Below are 7,453 nucleotides of genomic sequence, written 5' to 3' on the forward strand. Positions count from 1 at the left end.
CGATTACAATACTTTTCACCTTACACTATGTGTGCGGAAAAGTAAAAGAAGAGAATTTCTGCAACGTTTCGAATATACAAATGTATATTAAGTTTATATTCAGAGTACACAGAACATATATCTACCAACTATTTTCGTCACAAAATTGATATCAGAAATTTTGTGTTTCAAATTTTTGTTTCGTCACTCGTTCTTCACCTCGATAGAGGTTTTTTATTTGATACAAAATACGTCGTATAATTGAAATTAAAAATTATTAGATTGATATTTTTTGCTCCATACTTAATTTAATTTATATTTTATTATAACAAAACGACACAAATATCAATATACTCTGAGAAAATATAGACGGGAAAACTCAAAGTAATAAGAGCAAAATGCCATTTTAACATGGAAATATTTTCTCACATGTTAAAATGCCAATTCAACCGTAACACATTTTGTTTGCAGGTCAAATGCTATTTTAACATGTAAAAAATGTGTTCATGTTAAAATGGCATTTTGTCGTCAATTTGTATATTTGTGTAATTTAAAAGAATTTTTTTTTTTCAATTAAATATTCTTAAAAAATGATATTGGAGAAAAATTACAATATGATGGATAAATATGTGCAGAAAAATTATTAGAATAAAAAAATCGGTATATTGTAATTTTTTATCGATAGCTTTTTTTTAAGAACATTTAAATGAGAAAAGATTATTTTTAAATTATACAAATTGATACTTTAACATGAACATATTTTTTTACATGTTGAAATAGCATTCTACCCGCAAACAAAATGTGTTGCGGTTAAATTGGCATTTTAATATGTGAGAAAATATGTCCATGTTAAGATGGCATTTTGCTTATTACTTTGAGTTTTCCCATCTGTATTTTCTCAGATTATATTAATATTGTTGTCGTTTTGCTTTAAAAAAATAAACTAAATTAAGTATGGAGTAAAAAATAGTAATCTTATAATTTTTAATTTCTATTATACGACGTATTTTGTATTGTTTATCTCATTTCAAGAGTGCGTTCATAAGCTGTCAACACTGAAAGTTGTATCGAATTTGTGTAAAAAATAATATATTTTCATGAAAACAAAATGTAAAATATTGAATTGAAACAAAAAAAATACAAACAATTTAATCTTTTTAATTTTTTTTAATAATCTAAATGGATTATTTTTTAATCCCAACATTGCTACGAATTTATATGTGGCACCATCTGTTATAAATGATAGAACTACAGGTGACACACCTGTGACACAAAAAGTTTTAAGCCTGGCATATAAAGAGAAGTAGTTTCGAATCGTTCTTGTGCTGTAATTGAAGTATGAACTGTCGACAGTATAAAAAATTGAGTGCATATCTCTCTTCATTTGTTTACTTCAACATTAGGCATTTGATCATTTTGATATTTTTGAAAAACTGAAAAATTCCAAAATCATGTTGAGATTAGGTATCTCACAAAAGATGGTATAGCATAAAACGATTTCAATCACTTCTTGCGTGTAGTTTATGGTGACCCTCCTCCATCGTATACCATAGTCAAAGAATAAGAAAAATCTTCATAGTTGTGCAGAGACTGGATGAATGTTGACTCTCACACTTTTGTGACATTAGTGAAAACAGTTCAAGATGTGATGGCCAAAATCCAAGTGTAGTTCATGAAATATTCCAAATGTCCAACAGTACAACAGCTGCGACCCTCAGCATCGCAGCGGATAGTGTCTTCAATATATCACACGGAAAATGTTACTTGGAGAACGTTTGTTCGCGAACATTCAAAAAGTCTTTGAAAAAATTATGACAGATAAACACTTTTCTCTTCGTGATGGATTTCTCAAGCTTCTAGAATGTGGTGAATAAATCAATAGTAGTTGTCAATGAAGCCTGGTTCCAGTACTATAAATTAAATACTAAAGTAAAGAGAACACAGTAGTATGAAGTGGTGAAAAGGCACCAGTAGAAGGTCGCCTCCAAACAGATGCTTTTAAACATATGGCTTCTGTTTCTAGGATACAAATGGTATATTATGGTCTTGGGACTGTACTACGCTCGAAAGATGTATAGATTGCGTTTTTGTAGTAGAAGTAAAATAACGTTTTCTTCTGAAGAAAATTTTGTACTCGCATGACAGCTCGCAAGTTAATATTTGGACAAGCACAACCACCACCTGAACTTTGATTCAAATTCACCATCTATTGTATTTATTGGGGCCGGCCTTTAGCTAGTATTTCCACTTTTTAAATATGAAAAATATCCCAAGAGGAAAATGAAGTAGTTGATTTTGTAAAAGATTTCAAGGATTTCGAAATGATGGCCAAATGGCCAACATAGGAAACTATCCATAAGAGATATTGTCCCAATTTTTTGTAGCTATAAGTTTGAAGGTTCTTACTTCAATTACAGCACAACAACGATTTGAAACTACTTCTCTTTATATGCCAGGCTTAAAATTTTTTGACACGACTGTAAAAACATATCATTCTGTCGAATATCGGAGAAAAGCTTCTTTTGCAAAGCGAATACGTAGATCCAAATAAATGGTGTCATCTTTTAGTGACCAATTTGTTACTCTCAAAAATGTCAACATTTGAATTTGGCACACAAAGTGTGAGACAAAAATCTCAATTTTTCGATTTTCACACTAAAGGTCGAAGTTGAATGAAATTTTGCAAATGGAATACGTAGATCCAAATAAATGCGGTCATATTTTAATGACCAATTTGTGTCTCTCAAAAATGTCAACATTTGAATTTGTGACACAACGCGTGTGACAGAAATCTCAATTTTTCGATTTTCACAATAAATGCATGCTGACTTTCGTGGACGATGTTCATTAGATTCATGCTCACAAATTCAAATGATGACACTTTTGAGAGTCACAAATTGGTCACTAAAATATGACACCATTTATTTGGATCTACGTATTCGATTGGCAAAATTTCATTGTTTTCGACTTTTAGTGTGAAAGTCGAAAAATTGAGATTTCTGTCACATAAATTGTGACACAAATTCAAATGTTGACATTTTCGAGAGTGACAAATTGGTCACTAAAAGTTGGCATCATTTATTTGGATCTACGTATTCGATTTAGAAAATTTCATTGTTTTTCGACTTTTAGTATGAAAATCGAAAAATTGAGATTTCTGTCACACACGTTGTGTCACAAATTCAAATGTTGACATTTTTGAGAGTCACAAATTGGTCACTAAAAGATGGCATCATTTATTTGGATCTACGTATTCGATTTAAAAAATTTCATTGTTTTTCGACTTTTAGAGTGAAAATCGAAAAATGGTGATTTCTGTTACACACGTTGTGTCACAAATTCAAATTTTGACATTTTTGGCAGTCACAAATTAGTCACTAAAATTATGTCGAAGAATTTTTATAATTTTGCCCATTTTTATGAAAAGCCTTTTCAATTTTTCGATTAAAATCATTTTTGTGCATTTTTCAAGTTTTTGTTCATAATATGTCCACCAGATGTCGTATCGAAAATCTAAAGTCATATTTGTGAGTCACAAATTAATCACTAAAATTCTACATCATTAGATTTTTATTTTTTGCTTTTATTCAAAATTTCGCTAAGAGACTTTTTGGCCAATAGTCCTAAATAGAAAAATGGCCAAAATTGGCCGAAAGTCTATTCCATGGGCCGAAATATTGGTGTCACGAATTATCACAAATTAGTCACTAAATCCCTAAAAAGGTTTCAAGGCAATCGCAAAAATTTGTCAGGCCTGAAAAGTCTATCAAAAATTATTTGTATCGCAAAACTTATATAAGATTCAGTTTTCTCACGAATTCATATTTTCGGTAAAAGATACAGTGGGAAAACGTTCGGTGGATCACAGTCCGGAAAAGTTCATCTTACGGATGTTAGACATTTTATTTCTTCTGGTTTCACAACCATATAAAATGAGTTTTGTTGTTACTTTGGAATCATTTTTTTTATTTCAATCTTAATCCATTTATTATATTCATATACAAAAATGTTAACATCGCAATATGTTTCTGAAAAATTTTTGTTCACACTCAATTACATATATTATTTGTCAATAAAAAAAGAGCTCGATACATAAAGAAAATTGAAATAATTTAGTAGATAAGTTATTTAACTTTATTTTAATGAATAAAATAATTTATTTCTTTCAAAAAAATGTGAGTTGTTGTTCCTTCACTTTATTTACAAATCTTCAAAATGGTAGTCTTTTTCATTTTCATCACGAAGGTATGTTTTTCCAAATTTCGACATGTATTTTTTTATATATTCACGGGCCTTATTTTTTACTGATTCTGTTACCTCCAGCAAGCTTACGTTATTACAGTACTTTAGTTCTTTTAGCATAACAAAGAATGTGAGCTGCAGTGAGAAATGGTATTTCAAAATTAAACATATAAACTAAAGAATTTTAATTAAAATGATTGTCCGAGAATGTAAGTGTGACTTTTACTACATTTTTTAAAATAAAATCTCAGAAAAAGTCGCAAATTCATTCGTATTAAATAAGTTATTTTTAGGAATTACCTTTCGTGCCAAATGGCGAAAATCATCACTGGTTTGAATTTGTCCAACTGTGCAAGTTTTGCTGAAATAAGGCTTGAGATGTCTTACCTAGGGAGAATTAAAAAAGAAAAAAATTGTAAATAATCAACAACGATAAAATAGAAATATGAAAATGTTTAATAATTGAATATTTTATTATTTTACTAAAAAACTGATTTTATTGAATTACTATAGTATATTATAAGTACAAAAAACTTCTTTCGAAGTTCCCAATGTGACGCAATACTGCACATCTGAAATCTGAAATGATCTGATATAAATTTTCAGTGACGCTTGCAATCAAATTCATGAAATTTTTTATTTTGCTCCAAAAAACGAAAATGTTCGAAAAAAAATTTGATTTTGTAGTTGCAGAAATTCTCTTCTTTTTACTTTGAGTTCATACTGACGCAATGAAGCAACGTTCCGAATATACAAATGTATATTAAGTTTATATTCACAGTTCACAAAAAATATATCTACCAAATATTTTCGTCACAAAATTGATATCAGAAATTTTGTGTTTCAAATGTTGGTTTCGTCACTCGTTCTCTACGTTGATAGAGGTTTTTTATTTGATATCAATAGTTTTGTAAGCGCTATTTTCCAAGTTAATCAAGACCCATGAATTTGAATATTTTTCAAATACAATGAAAATATAGATTTTTAGGTTATTTTTTGGATCAAAATGATATAAATTATGGATCATAATGAGGAACAGAGGTTTTTGCAGTAGTGTGTGGTATGCTTATTTTTTTATCTTTGACTTGGGGCTAAAATTGATGAATTTTTGAAAAGAACCTATGCAGTCTTTTTCGAGAAAATGACCATTATGTGTCCGGTGTAAATTTAGATTTTTGACCGATTTGGCCACCTCAATTTGAAATTTTTAAGTCGCAATTGGCACCATTCGATAGCTTACTTTAAGACCTTTCCAACGAATATGCAAATGCCCTGGGTAAGTCAAGTATAGGTGCCACAGCGATTGTTTGAAAAATGGCCATTTTTGGCCATTTTTGCACTATCGAAGGCCATATCTTGAAAACAAGAATTTTCTGGGATATGAGCTATGCGGAATATTATAGCTTAGTCTTGGGCCTAAAATCGGGGAAATTTTCAAAAAAATCCTTGAGCTTGTTTTCGAGGTAATGGACGGTTTGTGTCCGGCCGAATGGTAACTTTTTGGTTTTTGGCCAATTTGGCCAACCCAAATTGAAATTTTTGGACCGCAAATGATACCATTCGATAGCTCACTAGAAGACCTTTCCAACGATATGCATATTTCCGGGGTTTGTCAAGTGTATGTGCCTCGGTGACCGTGGGTACAAAAGTCAAAAATTGACTTTTGGAGGCCGAAATTCGAAAAGTGCCGGAACGAAAAAGTCTTAGTTTTTTGTGTACTTTAATCACAGGAAGTTTCAAAAAGATCAAAAATAACTACGCAAAATTGTACACACAGAGACAGACAGACATTTTAATTTTTCATAGAGATTCATATGAAATTTTTAAACCGCTGAAATTTTCGAAAAGTTTGATCGATTTTGATGGTTAGGGGGTCGTTGGAAAGGTATTGAGCTCTAGAATCCGAATATCGATGTTTTAGAGGTCAATGACCTCATGTAGTGCCATACATGGAAAAACTGAATTTTGACCCTTTTCTTGAAAGGACCTTATTTTGAAGACGGGTGGACCGATTTTCAAACTTTGACATTTTTTCTTGATCTATGGCCCTTGGGCTTTCCAACCATACAACAACCAGGGCCAACGGCCTTCTAGGTCTGGATTTCGTATATTACGTGTATATATAGCGAGTTCGACTTTTCAACACACTAATGTCGTTTCGTCACTCGCGCGAACTCATACATTAGCAGTGAAGCAATTTTTTACTAGTGGCGCCGCCACATTTACGCGCCCATCTCTTATTTGACAACATCGGGCAGCATTTAGTTCGTGCATTTTTGACATTTCATGGAATGTGATATGAAACGTGTTTGAGAAATTTCGAGTAATCTATTAAAATTAAAGTTAGTTCAATATTTTGATAAAATACCAGTAAAAAAAATTTTGAAAATATATGTGTTGAAGATGTCAAAAGTAAAAGTTAATGTAAATATTTCTATGTTCTTTAAGGAGGCAGCAAAAAATATAATGAATATTCATACACACCAATACACAGTATCATTTTTTTTTTGGCTGAGTGCGGTAAAAACGGGTAAAAAGAAATATATTTTTTTTCTGACTTCTTAAAGAACATAAATATATTTACATTAATCGAATAATTGAAACGAATCAATATACGCTGTGAATGAAACGCACCCATTTGTTTATAAGTTTGTTATTAGTGCTGTCGAGCGATCCGTAAACGTATAAGTACATTTGTGCCACATACAGCACATTTTTGTTCCAGCTGTAACACATATATGCACTGACCGGTATTGACAGATAAATTGATTGCAAACGATTGCAAATGGATGCTAATATCGGAAAATACACTGCTGTCTGTGGCACAAATATATTTCTTTTTACCCGTTTTTACCGCACTATGCAAAAAAATGATACTGTATGAATATTCATTATATTTTTTGCTGACTCCTTAAAGAACATAAAGATATTTACATAAACTTTTTCTTTTTGACATCTTCAACACATATATTTTCAAAAAAAATTTCACTGTTATTTAATCAAAATATTGAACTCACTTTAATTTTAATAAATTACTCGAAATTTCTCAAACACGTTTTATATCACATTCCATGAAATGTCAAAAATACACGAACTAAATGTTGCCCGATGTTGTCAAATTCCGACTACGCGCCCTCGTAATCTGAACACTGCACCGCTATGACTTTCATCGGTTTTCTTCTTCGTCTTCTTCTCTTTGTTCATCAGAAAAACGAATGCATTGCCATCGGTT

General features: G+C 31.0%; 1 long non-coding RNA gene across 1 annotated transcript; it reads right to left on the minus strand.

Annotated features, from left to right (window-relative positions):
• Nucleotides 1-4,090: 4,090 nt before the first annotated feature.
• On the minus strand, nt 4,091-4,655 carry LOC116351667. The gene is made up of 2 exons (XR_004202182.1): nt 4,522-4,655; nt 4,091-4,356 (listed from the first exon to the last, which is right to left on the minus strand). It is a non-coding gene; the product is annotated as an uncharacterized LOC116351667 (long non-coding RNA).
• Nucleotides 4,656-7,453: the final 2,798 nt, after the last annotated feature.

The sequence above is a fragment of the Contarinia nasturtii genome, unplaced genomic scaffold, assembly GCF_009176525.2.
Source record: "Contarinia nasturtii isolate CC-2019 unplaced genomic scaffold, AAFC_CNas_1.1 Cnas_scaffold_5977, whole genome shotgun sequence".
In the NCBI taxonomy this organism is placed as follows: Eukaryota; Metazoa; Arthropoda; class Insecta; order Diptera; family Cecidomyiidae; genus Contarinia; species Contarinia nasturtii.